The 17,352-nt window shown below is 45.8% G+C and overlaps 1 long non-coding RNA gene across 1 annotated transcript in view; it reads right to left on the bottom strand.

Moving 5' to 3' along the window:
- Window positions 1-8,139: 8,139 nt before the first annotated feature.
- LOC108583342 overlaps window positions 8,140-17,352 on the bottom strand; it is a 37,197-nt gene continuing 27,984 nt past the window's right edge. Inside the window, exon 5 of the long non-coding RNA XR_004180469.1 lies at window positions 8,140-9,304. This is a non-coding gene — a long non-coding RNA (uncharacterized LOC108583342). The remainder of the gene's footprint in view (window positions 9,305-17,352) is intronic.

The following is a 17,352-nucleotide window of genomic DNA, read 5'->3' as shown; positions in this document are numbered from 1 at the left end:
TCTAAGTGAATGACGTGCTGATGAGATTTCTTAGGTCATTTGTATGTTTGACATTGTGGCTGCTGCTTTTGCTGCCACTACCCCCAGGCCCAACCTGGCTTAAAGTCCAGGCTTTAGGTCAAAAAGATGAGGGCTTCCTGTGCTCTGGGATGGGAAGTTGGAGATCTGTGGTAAGACTGGGGGTTGGGTTACACTTAAGTTTTGTGCACGATGACAGCTGCAGTGGTTTTATTAGTTGTGATTGGCCTGGCCTGGTTTTAGCTCTGGGTGGAGGAAGGAATCAGCAGTGGTAGTTCCCCAGACATCCATGTGCTCAGCCCTGGCCTAACTGCCCTCAGGCCCAGCAGTAAGCACCACCACACAGTCTGACTTGCCTCCCTACTCCCTGCACCCCTGATGGGAATACCTTGGAGGCTATAATCTGAATGTGTTATTCTCTGTGCTTTAACCAGACCTGCTTAACACACAATGAGGGAGTGAGGGTAGGATGCGTGGGGGGCCTGGGGAGAACCAGAGTGGAATCATAAATCCTTTGAAAAAGTTAAAGATACAGAACTGATGGTAACCTCTCTATGAAGCCCAGCTCCCTACCCAATTCTTGCCACATAGCCCCTTCTACAGACACCAGCTCTGGGAGTGGTTGGGGATCCCTATAGGCCCCGGCTGCCCTCTGTCCCCACCTGCCTGTGCTCCATCTCTCTCTCTCTCTTTTTTTTTTTTTTTTTTTTTTGAGACAATTTCACTTTTGTTGTCCAGGCTGGAGTGCAATGACACGATCTCGGCTCACTGCAACCTCCACCTTCCGGGTTCAAAGGATTCTCCTGTCTCAGCCTCAAGTAGCTGAGATTATAGGCTCATGCCACCATGCCCAGCTAATTTTTGTATTTTCAGCAGACAAAGTGTTCTGCCATGTTAATCAGGCTGTTCTCAAACTCCTGACCTCAGGTGATCCGCCCACTTCGGCCTCTCAAAGTGCTGGGATTACAAGAATATGCCATCATGCCCAGCCCCTGTGCTCCTTCTCTTTGCCTGCTGTCAGGGCCCTAACATGGAGAAGGAGGCAGGCCCTCAGCCTCAGGTGTAGCTGAATGCCTTTTGGAGTGTTTGAAGTATGCCTTATGTCTTAGAAATTCTAAAAAAGTAAGATGAATTCCAATTCTAATGTCTGTTAGTTTTCCTGAGCCAACTGGAAGAAAAGTCTTTTTCACCTGAAATTTTCAAGTGACACGCAAGGATAGCCACCAGTGTCTTGGCCATGGAAGGCTCCTACGTGCTTCTTGCATCTAGTTTGCTCTGCAACCTCATGATTGTGTTGTCCTGAACATACTTTCTTCTGGTGAATATGGTTCACATGGTTAACATCACTTCATGGGGGGGGGGGGGCATCATGTAGAGCTGAGAATGGATTGTCTTTAGTTACCATTGTGCCTCTTTGTCACCTGAGTGACTCATTTTTCCTGGCTGATTCTTTAAGTGTGTTAGTGTGGTCAGACATCATTGGACAATTCAAATCACAAGGGGCTGTTGTTATATAAAGCAAGCAAAGGCTTTAGATGTGAAATACTTCTTTTCTTTTTCCCTTCTTTTAGGGGAACTACTTCAATTTATTTTTTAAGGGTAAAAAGTGGTATCTCAGCAGATTTAGTGTGAGAATTTGCAGGTGCTAGGTGGTGGTTTCAGTGTGGATGGGCATTTTCCCAAGATGGAGAACCGGGTCTTACTGAATTGCAGGAGTCACACTTCCTCTTTTTCACACCCCCCACCGTGTGTGTGTGTGTGTGTGTGTGTGTGTGTACACACATGTAGGTCTCACTCTATCTCCCACCATGTGCACGTGTGTGTGTACACATGTAGGTCTCACTCTATCAACCAAGCTGGAGTGCAGTGCTGAATAGTGGGTCACTGCAGCTTCAAACTTTTAGTCTTAAGCGATTCTCCAACATCAGCCACCCCAGTATCTGGGACCATAGGCATGCACCACCATGTCTGGCTCTTTTTTTTTTTTTTTTTTTTTTGGTATTTTGTTAAAGTAGAGAAAGAGTATTGCCACGTTGCATAGGCTGGTCTTGAACTCCTGAGCTCAAGTAATCCACATACATTGGTCTCCCATCATGCTGCAATTACAGACATGAGCCACTGCACCCAGCCTAGTTTTATTATCTGATTACACAAGTGTATTTCTTCATAACAATTCACTGAGCTTTCCATGAATGAATAATTTGTTAATGTATTTCTCTATGCTTGTTACCTATCAATAAAAAGTTACATAGTATATATTTGCACAAAATGTGAGCTCAGTACCTCAAAATAACAGCAGCATTTGTATTTGTTTGTTTCATGGTGAAACACACTCAGAACATGATCATACATCTTTGCTGTCATGACACCCTTAGTTCACAGTTTTCTTATGGTTCTACAAAGAACAGAAATTTAAAAAAAAAAAACAAAACAAACAACAACAACAACAAAAACGCAGTCTTGGGCCGAGCGTGGTGACTCACACCTGTAACCCTAGAACTTTGGGAGGACGAGTCAGGAGGATCATGAGGTCAGGAGTTCAAGACCAGCCTGACCAACATGGTGAAACCCCGTCTCTACTAAAAATACAAAATTAGCCAGGTGTGGTGGTGTGCACCTGTAATTCTAGCTACTTGGGAGGCTGAGGCAGGAGAACCATTTGAGTCCAGAGGGAGTGGTGGTTGCAGTAAGCTGAAGTCAAAGCACTGCACTCCAGCCTGTGCAACAGAGCAAGACTCAATCTCGAAAGAAAGAAAGAAAGAAAGAAAGAAAGAAAAAAAAAAAAAAGAAGAAAAGAAATTTATTCCCCACAATAGAGATCTATAGAAGATATACTGTAAAGGCTATGGTTACACAATAGATTTTAAATGTACTTACTAAAGTGGTGTTAAATAATATTTCTTTTAATTACTTACTAGATGAACAGAGAAGTACCTGTGAAGCTGTAGTTGCACAAGGAGAAATACATGGGTAGACTCCCTGAGCCTACTCTGCATCCACAGAGATGCAAATGTAGAGGATTAATGAACAGTGTGCTTGGTTGAAATGAGTAGAGCACTTATCTAGCTAACTATTTGACCTATTTAATTTTAGTTGGTTGTTCATGGGGACCCTGGCTAAAAAGCATGCTTCAAACTCTTGGTATTATCCTCCTGATAGTCAAAATGGTAGTCTCCCTACTGCACTGTATTCTCTCAAAAGTTATAAATTTTTGCATGTGGTCATCTCTAGAATGTCAGGTGTCCTCTTTTTAACTGGAATGACAGAAACTCAAAGATGTATGTGACTATGAAGACACCATAATCTATAAATGACATGACAAGGACAAAACCCCAAAATAGGCCAGGTGCGGTGGCTGAGGCCTCTAATCCCAGAACTTTGGGAGACCGAGGTAGGTGGATCAAGAGATCAGGAGTTCGAGACAATCCTGGTCAACATAGTGAAACCCTGTCTCTACTGAAAATCCCAAAATTGGCCAGGCATGGTGGCTCATGCCTGTGATCCCAGCGCTTTGAGAGGCTGAGGGCTGAGGCAGACTGATCACGAGGTCAGGAGATCAAGACCATCCTAGCTAACACAGTGAAACCCCGTCTCTACTAATAATACAAAAAATTAACCAGCTGTGGTGGCACACGCCTGTAGGCCAGCTACTCAGGAAGCTGAGGCAGGAGAAGCACTTGAACCCGGGAGGTGGAAGTTGCAGTGAGCCCAGATTGAGCCACTGCACTCCAGCTTGGGTGACAGAGCGAGACTCAGTTTAGAACAAGCAAACAAACAAAAATACCAAAATTAGTCAGTAGCCAGGCCTGGCGGCATGCACCTGTAGTTCCAGCTAATTAGGAGGCTGAGGCAGGAGAATCATTTGAACCCAGGAGGCAAAGGTTGCAGTGAGCTGAGATAGTGCCACTTCACTCCAACCCGGGCGACCGAGCAAGATTCAGACTAAAAGAAACAAAAAATATATGGAAACAGAGTGGCACTAAGGCCCTGAGTTTTAATGACACTGTGACCTATGTGAGAACTTAAACAAATGGGGTATTTTTTTTTTTAATTTTTTTTTTTTTTTTTGAGACGGAGTCTCGCTCTGTCGCCCAGGCTGGAGTGCAGTGGCTGAATCTCAGCTCACTGCAAGCTCCCCCTCCCGGGTTTACGCCATTCTCCGGCCTCAGCCTCCCGAGTAGCTGGGACTACAGGCGCCCGCCACCTCGCCCGGCTAGTTTTTTGTATTTTTTAGTAGAGACGGGGTTTCACCGTGTTAGCCAGGATGGTCTCGATCTCCTGACCTCGGGATCCGCCCGTGCTGGGATTACAGGCTTGAGCCACCGCGCCCGGCTTTTTTTTTAATTTAAAAGTAAACTTTAATGTCGAAAATGCAAACTTGGGGAGGGCAGAAAGATCACACACAAGGCTGTCACTTCACACTTGGAGGGTTGCACAGTGGCGGGGCAAAGGTGCTCCTCACTTCCCAGATGGTGGGGTGACCGGGCAGAGGCGCTCCTCACTTCCCAGACAATGGGATGGCAGAGCAGAGGCGCTCCTCACTTCCCAAATGGGGTAAATTTTTTAAGCAAAATTATTTATGGCCGTCACTCCGGACTGAGCATGTGCACTCATCCCAGACAGAACAAAGCAAAACAAAATGAGTCATTCATGTTAAATGTGAGATAATCAAACCTAAAATTTAAGAAAATATGTAGATCTTAAAATAGACCAGTTTTTCTTTGGGAGGCCGAGGCAGGTGGATCACCTGAAGCCGGGAGTTTGAGACCAGCCTGACCAACATAGAGAAACACTGTCTCTTTGAAAAATACAAAATTAGCTGGCCATGGTGGTGCATGCCTGTAATCCCAGCTACTCAGGAGGTGAAGGCAGGAGAATCGCTTGAACCCCGGAGGCAGAGGTTGCGGTGAGCCGAGATCGCGCCATTGCACTCCAGCCTGAGCAACAAGAGCAAAACTCCGACTAAAATAAACAAACAAACAAATAAATAAAACAGACTGGTTTTTGTTTTCTTCTGTAAAGAACAGATTTCAAAACAGGGAGATCCCCTGTACTCTAACCCTTTAAAAATAATAATAGTAGCCGGACATGGTGGCACACGCCTGTAATTCCAGCACTTTAGAAGGTCGAAGTGGGTGGATTAGGAGGTCAGGAGATGAGACCATCCTGGCTAACATGGTGAAACTCCATCTCCACTAAAAATACAAAAAATTAGCCAGGCGTGGTGGCACAGGCCTGTAGTCCCAGCTACTCGGGAGGCTGAGGCAGGAGAATCGCTTGAACCTGGGAGGCAGAGGAGGTTGCAGTGAGTTGAGATCGCACCACTGCACTCCAGCCTGAATGACAGAGTGAGACTCTCTCAAAATAATAATAATTATAGTAATAAAATAACAACCTGAAATTCTTGTTTCCATTTAACAAAACCCACAGTTCTGCTATGTCACAGTGGGATTTGAGACTACATAAGTACATTTCGGATGGTGACAGAGTGATATCAATGTCTAAAGTTTTGGTCTATTTCTGCCAGGGGCGGTGGCTCATGCCTGTAATCCCAGCACTTTGGAAAGCTGAGGTGAGCGAATCACCTGAGGTCAGGAGTTCGAGACCAGCCTGGGCAACACGGTGAAACCCCATCTCTACTAAAAATACAAAAATTATCCAGGCATAGTGTTGCACACCTATAGTCTCAGCTACTCAGGTGACTGAGGCAGGAGAATTGCTTGAACCTGGGGGATGGAAGTTGCAGTGAGCCGAGATCGTGCCACTGCACTTCAGCCTGGGTGACAGAGCAAAACTCTGTCTCAAAAAAACAGAAAAAAAACCCCAAAAACAAACAAAAAGGTTTGGTCTGTCTCTCAAAATTGAGAAGAAATAAGGAGAAATTGTTAAATTAATTATACCCTAAAACTGCCCCCTTTCCTGTTTAATTTTAGTCAACGATTTTTGCTTTTTTGTTTGTTTATACAGTAAACTAAAACCTAACTGGATATGTAAATGGACTGTACCCATTCTTGTACCAACCACTGTGGTTTGGCCAATAATAGGATGTCAACTCTTCAAACCATGTTCAAATAAGGCGAACCCCAAGCTGTGATCAACCTGGCTGTTTCTGTACCTCATTTCCATTTTCTGTATGTCACTTTGCTTTTTCTGTCCATATGTCTTTTTCCACCACATATGGTGGCTGGAAATCTCCCTGAGCCTACTCTAGATTCACAGGCTACTCAATTTGGAAATCACTCTTTGCTCAATTAAACTTTGTTGTATTTAATTTCTCTAATTATTTTTATTTTTAAAAATTTCCTCAAATTTTTTCTATCATTGAAAATGAATAATATGTCCTTGGGGTTTGATTTTCTAAACTCATCCCTCAGCTATTTTTCCAAATTATTTTGTCCTTTGAAAATGCTTCTGCAATTTTTTTTTTTTGAGACAGAGTCTCTCTGTTTCTGTTGCCTAGGCTGGAGTGCAGTGGTGCGACCCCAGCTCACTGCAACCTCCGCCTCCCAGGTTCAAGCCCCTCCCAAGTGGCTGGGACTACAGGTGCATGCCACCATGCCTAGCTAATTGTTTGTATTTTTAAAGACAGGGTTTCATCATGTTAGCCAGGAAGGTTTCGATCTCCTGATCTCATGGCCTACCTGCCTCAACCTCCCAAAGTGCTGGAATTACAGGCATGAGCCATTGTGCCAGGCCTGCAATTTTTTATTTTATGACACAGAGTCTTTCTCTGTCACCCGGGCTGGAGTGCGGTGGTGTGATCTTGGCTCACTGCGACCTCTGTCTCCCAGGTTCAAGAGATTCTCCTTCTTCAGCTTCTCAAGTGGCTGGGATTATAGGCATGCACAACCATGCCTGGCTAAGTTTTGTATTTTTAGTAGCGATGGGGGTTTCACCATGTTAGCCAGGCTGGTCTTGAATTCCTAGCCTCAAGTCATCTGCCTGCCTCAGACTCCCAAAGTGCTGGAATTACAGTACATTTTTTTTTTTCTTAAGACAATGTCTCACTCTATTACCGTGGCTGGAGTGTAGTGATGTAACAAATCATGGTTCCCTGCAGCCTTAACCTTCCAGGCTCAAGCAATCCTCCTGCCCCAGCCACCTGAGTAGATGCCACCCATGCCTGGCAAATTTTTTCATTTTTATATTTCATAATGAAAGGATTTGACTATATTGCCCAGGCTGCACTTAAACTCCAAGCTCAAGTAGTTCTTTCATCTTAGCCTCTCAAAGTGCTAGAATTATGGGTGTGAGCCACTGTGTGCTTCTGCAGTTTTTCAAGAGAATTATTCCCAATAATAAACTGTACTATGTGTGGGCACAAATCTAAGAGAAATCTGGCTTCTACTGTAGAATTGTCACTCTCCAGGATTTCAAGGATCTGTGGTGTCTACTTTAGTATTATAATTTGATCTATGGAGGTGCATGGGAGTTGGGGTCAGAGAGGGTTGATCCTGAGTCTCAGCCTCACCATTTAGCAGTTGTGGGTCTTTAAAACAGTTTTGTTTTTGTTTTTTTGAGAGGGAGTCTCACTCTGTTGCCCAGGCTGGAGTACAGTGGCGTGAACTCGGCTCATTGCAACCTTCACTTCTCAGGTTCAAGCAATTCTGCCTCAGCCTCCTGAGTAGCTGGGATTACAGGAATGCGCCACCACGCCCAGCTAATTTTTTGTGTGTTTTGAGTAGAGACGGGTTTTCACCATATTGGCCAGGCTGGTCTCGAACTCCTGATTTTGTGATCCACCCTCCTCGGCCTCCCAAAATGCTTGAATTACAGGTGCAAGCCACTGCTCCCAGTTGAACAAGTTTCTTGATGTGAAATAGTTGTATAAACCACATATGCAAAATGGCAGAATGATAGTGATTTCAAAAGTTGTAGCAATTGTTGTTGTTGTTGAGACAGAGTTTTACTCTTGTTGCCCAGGCTGGGGTGCAGTGGAGGGATCTTAGCTCACTGCAACCTCTGCCTCCCAGGTTCAAGTGATTCTCCTGCCTCAGCCTCCTGAATAGCTGGGATTACAGGCTCCCACCACCATGCCCAGCCAATTTTTTGTATTTTTAGTAGAGACGGGGTTTCACCATGTTGGCCAGGCTGGTCTCAAAATCCTAATCTCAAGTCATCCACCCACCTCAGAGTCCCAAAATGCTGTGATTACAGGCATAAGCCACTGTGCTTGGCCTCATTTTTTTTTTAACTTCTTTTATATTGATTTCCAGGTGCTTTCACAACTCTTCTCATTGAAATACAGAATCTGGTTTCCAAACCCTATATCTGGCTGGCCTTATTTGCTCAGGGCAATGGACACGTGAACATGACAGTGGGCTAGTTTGGGGCCTAGGTTCAAAAGGTTTTGAATGCTTCTGTTTTTCTTTCAGAATGCTGCCATCTCCTTGTGTAAAGCCCATGTTAGCCAGATGGAGGATAAGATAACATGGGGAGGAGAAGCAAGGTGACAGTCCCAGAAGAAGACGCTCACCTTCAGAAGAACAGCTACCTAGTCAACAAACAGCTGATGATATATGTCTGAAGGAGCTCAGCTGAGGCCATAAGAATGGTCCTATTGAGCCCAGCATAAATGGCTGACAATCTCAGTTATGAGCTAAAAAGTTTTGGATGGTTTGTTATGTTGCAGTTCCTAACTAATACATGCACCCAGTGCAGACAGTATGACAGGATTCAATGACAGGTTGATTATTAGTTACCTTCTAACAATGGGCATCCTAAAAGTATGGATTTTTCTCCTCTAAAGTTGGATGTCTTGTGAAATAACATTGAGTAATGAAAATATACATGCAGATGTGTATGCATATAATTGGTCCTTATACTCACATAGTCACTCACTCCACAGGAGAAAACAGATAACCACAGTCTGACAATTAGGGCCAAGGCCAAATTGCAAAATAAGTTTGCCTTAACCTATTTTCTTCATATCTGAACATTGGAAATCAAGACTGTGGACAGATCTGAAAACAAAGAGTTTTCTTCTTCTTTGGCCCCAGCATTTATTTTTATTTTTATTTTTTTTGTTCACTGGAAGAAAGGTGGGCAACAAGTGGCCAGCACCTGTGGGTATTTTATTCTTGCTACCTTCTGCTCTTTCTATGGCCACTATCTGTTTCACCTTTGTAACTGAAGAAGTTGGTAGGGAGAGGCTTCACCTGTGGCAGAAAAGGGACGTTCAGGCTCTTCACCTCCACTGACGTTGGAGCTGTACTTCATTGTGGCAGCTATTGGCCATGTGTGGCTACTGGGTGCCTGGAATGTTCCTGCTTTGAACTGCAATATGCTAAAAAGGTAAAATACAGAGTTGGTTTTGAAGATTTAGTTCCAAATATATACACTTCATTGCTCATATATTAAAATAACAATATTTTGGGGGCCAGGCGTGGTGGTTCACACTTGTAATTCTAGCACTTTGGGAGGCGGAGGTGGGTGGATCATCTGAAATCAGGAGTTCGAGACCAGCCTGGCCAACATGGTGAAACACTGTCCCTGCTAAAAATACAAAAAAAAAATAGCCAGGTATGGAGGCGGGCACCTGTAATCCCAGCTATTCAGGAGGCTGAGGCAGGAGAATTGCTTGAACCCGGGAAGTGGAGGTTGCAGCGAGCCGAGATTGCGCCATCGCCCTCCAGCCTGGGCAACAAGAGTGAAACTCCGTCTCCTAAATAAATAAAATTTTGGCTATATTGGGTTAAATTGTTACAATCAATTTCACCTGTTTCTTGATTCGTTTAAAAGTTTGGCTACTAGAAAATTTAAAACTAACTGTGGCTCACACTTTACTTCAGAGGCCTGCCTCCTTTTTTAAAATCTCGGGGTCTGGATCACTATCAAAATCACTATCCATAAGCTCGAAGGTCCAGAAACCAGGATGGTCATAAAAGCTAAAATTTTAAAATAATTGTTATTATATATATTTTTATTTTGGAATACCCATAAAGTATATTATTTAAAATGCATATGATCTCACAAACAAGGTTAAATGCAAATACCCTCTTGGGTGGGCCTGGTTAAGCTCAGGGAGGTAGTCCTGTCTGAAAAAGCTGCAGCTTAGATCTTTAGTCTTCTTTCAGCTCAGTTATCTATCACATCTTCTGTCACTCAGGTCCTGAGGGGGTGGGGCTTTAATCATTATCCACTCAGGGACCCTGTGCTGCAAACTGACCAATCAGGCTTCCGAGTTTGGCGGGACCTTTGTCTCTGGCTGCAGCCGGAGCTCCAGGTTTTCTCCTCATTGCTGTGTCCTCTGCTCCTAGAGGCCCAGTCTCTGTGGCCCTGTGACCTGTAGGTGTTGGAAGATCCATAGCTAGGATCTTCAGGACCCCCGGAAGCCTAGAAATGGTGAGAGTGCTGGGTCCAACATTCCGAGAGAGGGGCAGGGGCTGGTTGGAAGGGGTGGGAAGTGACTGTGGCGGGATTCAGGCCTCCCTGCAGTCAGCTCCACAGTCTGCGCCCCGAGTTCTCCTTGCCCAACTCGGCCTCATTACCCTTCATCCATACGTTGGCGGCTGCACCGATACCTGGGTCCCTGGGCGTTCTGTCTCCTCCCTGTGCAGTGACCGGGCCTGGAGCCCTATCTGCGCAGCTCTGCACCTGCAGCGCCGCGTCTCTCCCAGATTGTTCAGGGACCACTGGAGGGTCTTCAGGGGGAGAATCCTTACGGGTGCTGGGTTCATGAATGGGAAGACCTTTGTTCCGTGGCGCTCCCAGATTCTCTTCCCTTTTATTAAAAATTTATGGGAGTCAAGGCCGGGCGTGGTGGCTCACTCCTGTAATTCCAGCACTTTGAGAGGCCGAGATGGTCGGATCACGAGGTCAGGAGTTCCAGACCAGCCTGGCCAACATAGTGAAACCCTGTCTCTACTAAAAATACAAAAATTAGCCAGGCGTGGTGGCGGGTGCCTGTAATCCCAGCTACTCCAGAGGTTGAGGCGGGAGAATCGCTTGAAACTGGGAGATGGAGGTTGCAGTGAGCCGAGTTCACTCCACGGCACTCCAGCCTGGACAACAGAGTGAGACTCCGTCTCAAAGAAAAAAAAAACCAAAAAAAAAAAAAAAAAATGGGAGTCACTCATAAGTGCACACTTGTAATTTCAGCTACTCAGAGGCTGAGGCCGGAGAATTGCTTGAACCCAGGAGGTGGAGGTTGCAGTGAGCTGAAATCACACCATTGCATTCCAGCCTGGGTGACAAGAGTGAAAACACTGGAGCAAAATCCTGGCATTCTAAGGGGATAGACGGCTAGCAGAACCCAGGGAGTCTAACAATAGAGACACCTGGGCGACCCAGGCATCATAATGGAAGAGACACCTGGCCAACCCCAGGCAGTCTAATAATAAAGACACCTGGGAGATCCCAGGCATTCTAATGGCAGAGACTCCGGGCCACCACCAGGCATTCTAATGGAAGACACTCCTGACCAACCACAGGCAGTGTAAAGATAGAGACATCTGGGCCACCGCTGGAAATCTAATGGAAGAACCTTCAGGCCGACCTCAGGCAGTCTGATGATAGAGATACCTGGGCGACCCCAGGCATTCTAATGGGAAAGACTTCTGGCCGACCACAGCCAGACTAATTACAAAGACACATGGATGACCCCAGGGATTCTGATGGGACAGACTTTCCGCTGACCTTTGGAATTCTACTAAAAGAGATTTCACACTGACGGCAGAGAATCTAATGTTAGAGACAACCAGGGGACCCCTGCATTCTAATGGGAGAGGCTCCCAGTCAATCCCCAGTTGAATGATAGAGACACCTGGGCGATCCCAGGCATTCTAATGAGAGAGATGCCCGGCCAACCCCAGGCATTCAAATGAGGGAGTCACCTGGGCGACCACAGGCGTTTTAAAGGGATAGCCTCCCAGGCGACCCCAGGCAGTCTAATGATAGAGACACCTGGGCGCCCCCAGGGATTTTAATGGGAGACACTCCCACCCGACCCCAGGCATGCTAACGATAGAGACACCTTGACGACCACAGGCATTCCAGTGATAAAGACACTGTACTACTCCAGGCATTCTAATGGGAGAGACTCCTTGCAGACCCAGGGCAGTCTAATGATAAAGACACCTGGGTGACCCCAGGCATTCTGATGGGAAAGTTTCTCGGCCGACTCCAGGCAATCTAATGATAGAGACACCTGGGCAACCCCTGACATTCTAATCAGAGAGAATCCCAGCCAACCCCAGTCATTCTAATGGGAGAGACTCCTGGTCTACCCTAGATAGTCAAACACCAGGGTGACCCCAGGCATTTTAATGGGAGAGACTCCTGGCTGACCATAAGCAGTCTAATTATAAAGACATGTGGGTGACCCCAGGCATTATAATGGGAAAGACTCCTGGCCATTCCCAGGCAGTCTAATGATAGAGACCTCTGGGCGTCCCCAGGCATTTTTAATGGTAGGGATTCCTCTCTGACCCCAGTCTAAATATAGAAACACCTGGAAGACTACAGGCATTCTAATGGTAAACCTCCCCGGCCCCCCAACCACAGGCAGTGTAAGGATAGAGATTCCAGGGCAACCCCAGGCATTCTAATTGGATAAACTTTTGGCCGACCCCAGGCAGTCTAATTATAAAGACACCTGTGCAACGACAGGCATTCTAATGGGAGGGACTCGTGGCCCACCACAGGCATTGTAATGGGAGTGACCCCTGGCTGACCCCAGGCAGTCTAATGACAAACACCTGGGCAACCCCAGACATTCTAATGGGAGAGACTCCCATGGAACCCAGGCAGTCTAATGATAGCAGGCGTTCTAATGGGAGAGAATCCCGGCCGACTTAAAGCAGTCTAATGATAGATACACCTTGGTGACCCCAGGCGTTCTAATGGGAGAGACTCCCGGCCGACCCCAGACAGTCTAATGATAGAGACACTTGGGCGACCCCAAATATTATAATGGTACTCCTGGCCAACAAAAGGCAGCCTAATAATAGAGACACCTGGGCAACCCCAGGCACTCTAATGGGAGAGAATCCCAAGCGACCTCAGGAAGTCTAATGATAGAGAAACCTGGTCGACCCCAGGCATTTTAATGGGAGAAACTCCCAGCTGACCACAGGCAATCTAATAATAGAGACACCTGCGTGTGCAAAGGCATTCTAATTGGAGAGACTCACAGCCAACCCCAGGCAGTCTAATGATAGAGACACCTGGGCGACAACAGGCATTCTAATGTGAGAGACTCCCGACCAACCCCAGGCAGTCTTGTTGTAAACACCCCTGGGCGACCCCAGGCATTTGAATGGGAGAGACTCCTGGGCGACCCCAGGCATTTGAATGGGAGAGACTCCTGGGCGACCCCAGGAAGTCTAATAATAGACTTGGTAACCTTAGGCATTCGAATGGGAGTGACTCCAGGCCAACCGCAGGCAACCTAATGATAGAGACATCTGACCAATCCCAGGCATTCTAATTACAGAGACACTTGAGCCACCCCTGGCACTCTAATGGGAGAGAATTTCAACTGACCACAAGTAGTTTAATGATAGAGACACCAGGCCTACGCCAGGCGTTCTAATAACAGAGATTCATGGCTGGCCCAAGGCAGTCTAATGATAGAGACACCTGGGAGACCCCAGGCAATTTCAAGAAAGTGACTCCTGAAAGTGACTCCTGGCCAACCATAGGCATTCTAATGATAGAGACACCCGGGTGACACCAGGCATTCTAATGGGAGAGACCTTGGCGGAACTTAGGCATTCTAACAGAAGAGAATCCTGGCCTACACTAGGCAGGCTAATGATAGAGGCACCCGGGAAACCCCAAGCAACACATTGGGAGAAACGCCCAGCCAACTCCAGACAGTCTACTGATAGAGACACATGGGTCATCCCAGGTATTCTAATGAAAGAGACTTCTGGCAGGCCAGAGTTTTTGGTTTGTTTGTTTGTTTTGTGAAAAATATTTATTCTGAGAATCTAAAATCTGGACAAAGAATATTGAACTTTAGAAAAAGCCTACACAAAATTATCTTATTTCTTCCCTAATACATTAATAATCTAATAATGAGGTGAAAAAAAAGTCCTTTAAAAATAACATTGCTCCAGTTTGCAAGTTTGTGATTTAAAATGTCCCCCTGCCATTGAGGTATAGGCTGCAAACTTTGGTAAAATTAGAAAAATACAAAAACAAAACAACCAGACGCTAACATAATATCTTTCTTGATACACATACAGTAACTACAAAAACTTTATTTAGAAAACGTGTTTATTAAAAATCCCTCTTGTAAGTTCTCAATTGCAGAGTTAAAAAATTGAATTTAAATTATCTGTAAGACTCAAACTGTTCCCAAGCACCGACCCAGTTTCAGGAAGAACTGAACGCCGTTTCTAGAATCTGGTTGGCATTTTCAATAATTCAGTGCTAACAACAAAGATTGTCGTCTTTACAAAGAAGGAAGGCTGGGCGCGGTGGCTCACGCCTGTAATCCCAGCACTTTGGGAGGCTGAGGCGGGTGGATCATGACGTCAGGAGATCGAGACCATCTTGGCTAACACAGTGAAACCCCGTCTCTACTAAAAATACAAAAAAATTAGCCGGGCGTGGTGGCAGGCGCCTGTAGTCCCAGCTACTTGGGAGGCTGAGGCAGGAGAATGGCGTGAACCCAGGATGCAGAGCTTTCAGTGAGCAGAGATCATGCCACTGCACTCCAGCCTGGGCGACACAGTAAGACTGAATCTCAAAAAAAAAAGGGAAGGAAGCAGAGACATTTGAGCATGGCTTCATGTGCTGATGTTCATCCGTGGCCACCTTCATCAGACAGCATCAGCCACGTACCTGGCCCCACATGAAGCAGAGTGCAGAGTCCCCTTGACGCCATTTCTGCCTCTAATAATAGAGACACCTGGGGACCCTAGGCATTTTAATGGGAGAGAATCCCAAGAGACTCCAGGAAGTCTAATGGTAGAGAAACCTGGTCGACCCCAGGCATTTTAATGGTAGAAACTCCCAGCCGACCGCAGGCAATCTAATGATACAGACACCTGAGGGCACCAAGGCATTCCAATGGAAGAAACTCCTGCCAAACCCAAGCAGTCTAATAGAAACATTCTGGCAAAAGTTTGGCATTCAAATGAAAGAGATTCCCAGCTACCCCAGGCAGTCTAATAATAGAGATACCTGGATGAACCAGGCATCATAATGGAAGAGAAACCTGGCCGAACAGAGGCAGTCTAATGATAGAGACACCTGGGTGACCCCAGGCATTCTACTAGGAGAGACTCCTGGCCTACCCCAGGCAGCCTAATGATAGAGACAGATGGGGCATCCCAAATATTCTATTGGAAGAAACTTCTGGCCACCCCAGGCCATCTAATGATGGAGACACCTGGGAGACCCCAGATATTCTAATGGGAAAGACTCCTGGCCACCCCAGACAGACTAATTATAAAGACACATGGGAAACACCAGGCATTCTAATGGGAGAGACTTTTGGCTGATGCTAGGAATTCTGATACTAGAGACTCCTGGCTGACCCCAGGCAGTCTAAGGATACAGACACCTGGGCCAACCCAGGCATTTTAATGGGAGAGACTACTGGCCAACAGCAGGCAGTCTAATAACAGAGACACCTGGGCGACCCCTGGCATTTTAATGGGAGAGACTCCCGGCTGACTCCAGGCAGTCTAATGATTCGCTCAGGCAATCCCAGGCATTCTAATAAGAGAGACTCCAGGCTGACCCTAGGCATTTAAAAAATAAAAACACTTGGGCAACCACAGGCATTCTAAAGAAAGAGACTGCTGGGCGACCCTAGGCAGTCTAATAATAAAGACACATGGGCCACCTTAGGCATTCTAATGGGAACGACTCCCAGCTGACTCCTGGCATTGTAATGACAGGGACACCTGGGTGACCTCAGGTGTTCTAATGATAGAGACACCTGGGTGACCTCAGGCATTTCAATGGGATAAATTTCTGGCTGACTCTAGGCAGTGATGATAGAGACACTTGGGCCACACCAGGCATTCTAATAAAAGAGACTCCTGGCTGATGCCAGGCATTCTAATGGGAGAGACTCCTGGCAGACCCTGGCAATCTAAGAATAGAGACACCTAGGCAATCCCAGGCATTTTAATAGGAGAGATTCATGGCTGTCAGCAAACAGTCTAATGATAGAGATAACTGGGCAATAACAATGCCTGGGCAATGCCAGACATTTTAATGAAGGAGACTCCTGGCCAACCCCAGGCTTTATAATTGGAGAGACCCCTGGCTGACCCCAGGCGGTCTAAAAATAGAGACTCAGGGGTGACCCAGGCATTCTAATATTAAAGACTCCTGGATGACAACAGGCATTCTACCTGGGCAACCACAGGAATTCTAATGAGACTTTTTGCCAAACTCAGGCATTCTAATAAGAAAGACTCCTGGCCAAACCCAGGTAGTCAAAAGATAGAGAAACCTGGGTGACACCAGGCATTCTATTTTTGTTGTTGTTGTTGTTGTTGTTGTTGTTGTTGTTGTTATACTTTAAGTTCTAGGGTACATGTGCACAACGTGCAGGTTTGTTACATATGTATACATGTGCCATGTTGGTGTGCTGCACCAATTAACACCATCATTTACATTAGGTATGTCTCTAGTACTTTATCCCTCCCCCTTCTCCCCTCCTTCCAATAGGCCTACGGTGTGTAATGGTTCCCCCTTCCTGTGTCCAAAGTGATCTCATTGTTGAATTTCCACCTACATGAGTGAGGAACATGCAGTGTTTGGTTTTCTGTTGCTTGCAATAGTGTGTGCTGAGAATGATGGTTTCCAGCTGCATCCATGTCTACACAAGGACGAGAACTCATTCTTTATGGCTGCATAGTATTCCATGGTGTATATGTGCCATTTTTCTTAATCAGTCTGTCACTGATGGACATTTACTTAGATTTGATTCAAGTCTTTGCTATTGTGGCAGATAGTGCCGCAATAAACATCGTGTGCATGTCTTTATAGCGGCATGATTTTATAATCCTTTGGGTATATCCCCAGTAGTGGGATGGCTGGGTCAAATAGCATTTCTAATCCTAGATCCTTGAGGAATCGCCACACTGTTTTTCCACAATGGTTGAACAAGTTTACAATCCACAAACAGGTGTAAAAATTGTTCCTATTTCTCCACATCCTCTCAGCACCTGTTGTTTCCCTGATTTTTTGTGATTGCCATTCTAACTGGTGTGAGATGGTATCTCATTGTGGTTTTGATTTGCATTTCTCTGATGGCAGTGATGATAGGCATTTTCTCATGTGTCTGTTGGCTGTATGAATGTCTTCTTTTGAAGTGTCTGTTCATATCCTTTGCCCACCTTTGATGAGGTTATTTGTTTTCTT

The sequence above is a fragment of the Papio anubis genome, chromosome 20, assembly GCF_008728515.1.
Source record: "Papio anubis isolate 15944 chromosome 20, Panubis1.0, whole genome shotgun sequence".
Taxonomy (NCBI): Eukaryota; Metazoa; Chordata; class Mammalia; order Primates; family Cercopithecidae; genus Papio; species Papio anubis.
The sequence above is the reverse complement of the archived record's forward strand: the minus strand, read 5'-3'. Positions and strand labels throughout refer to the sequence as shown.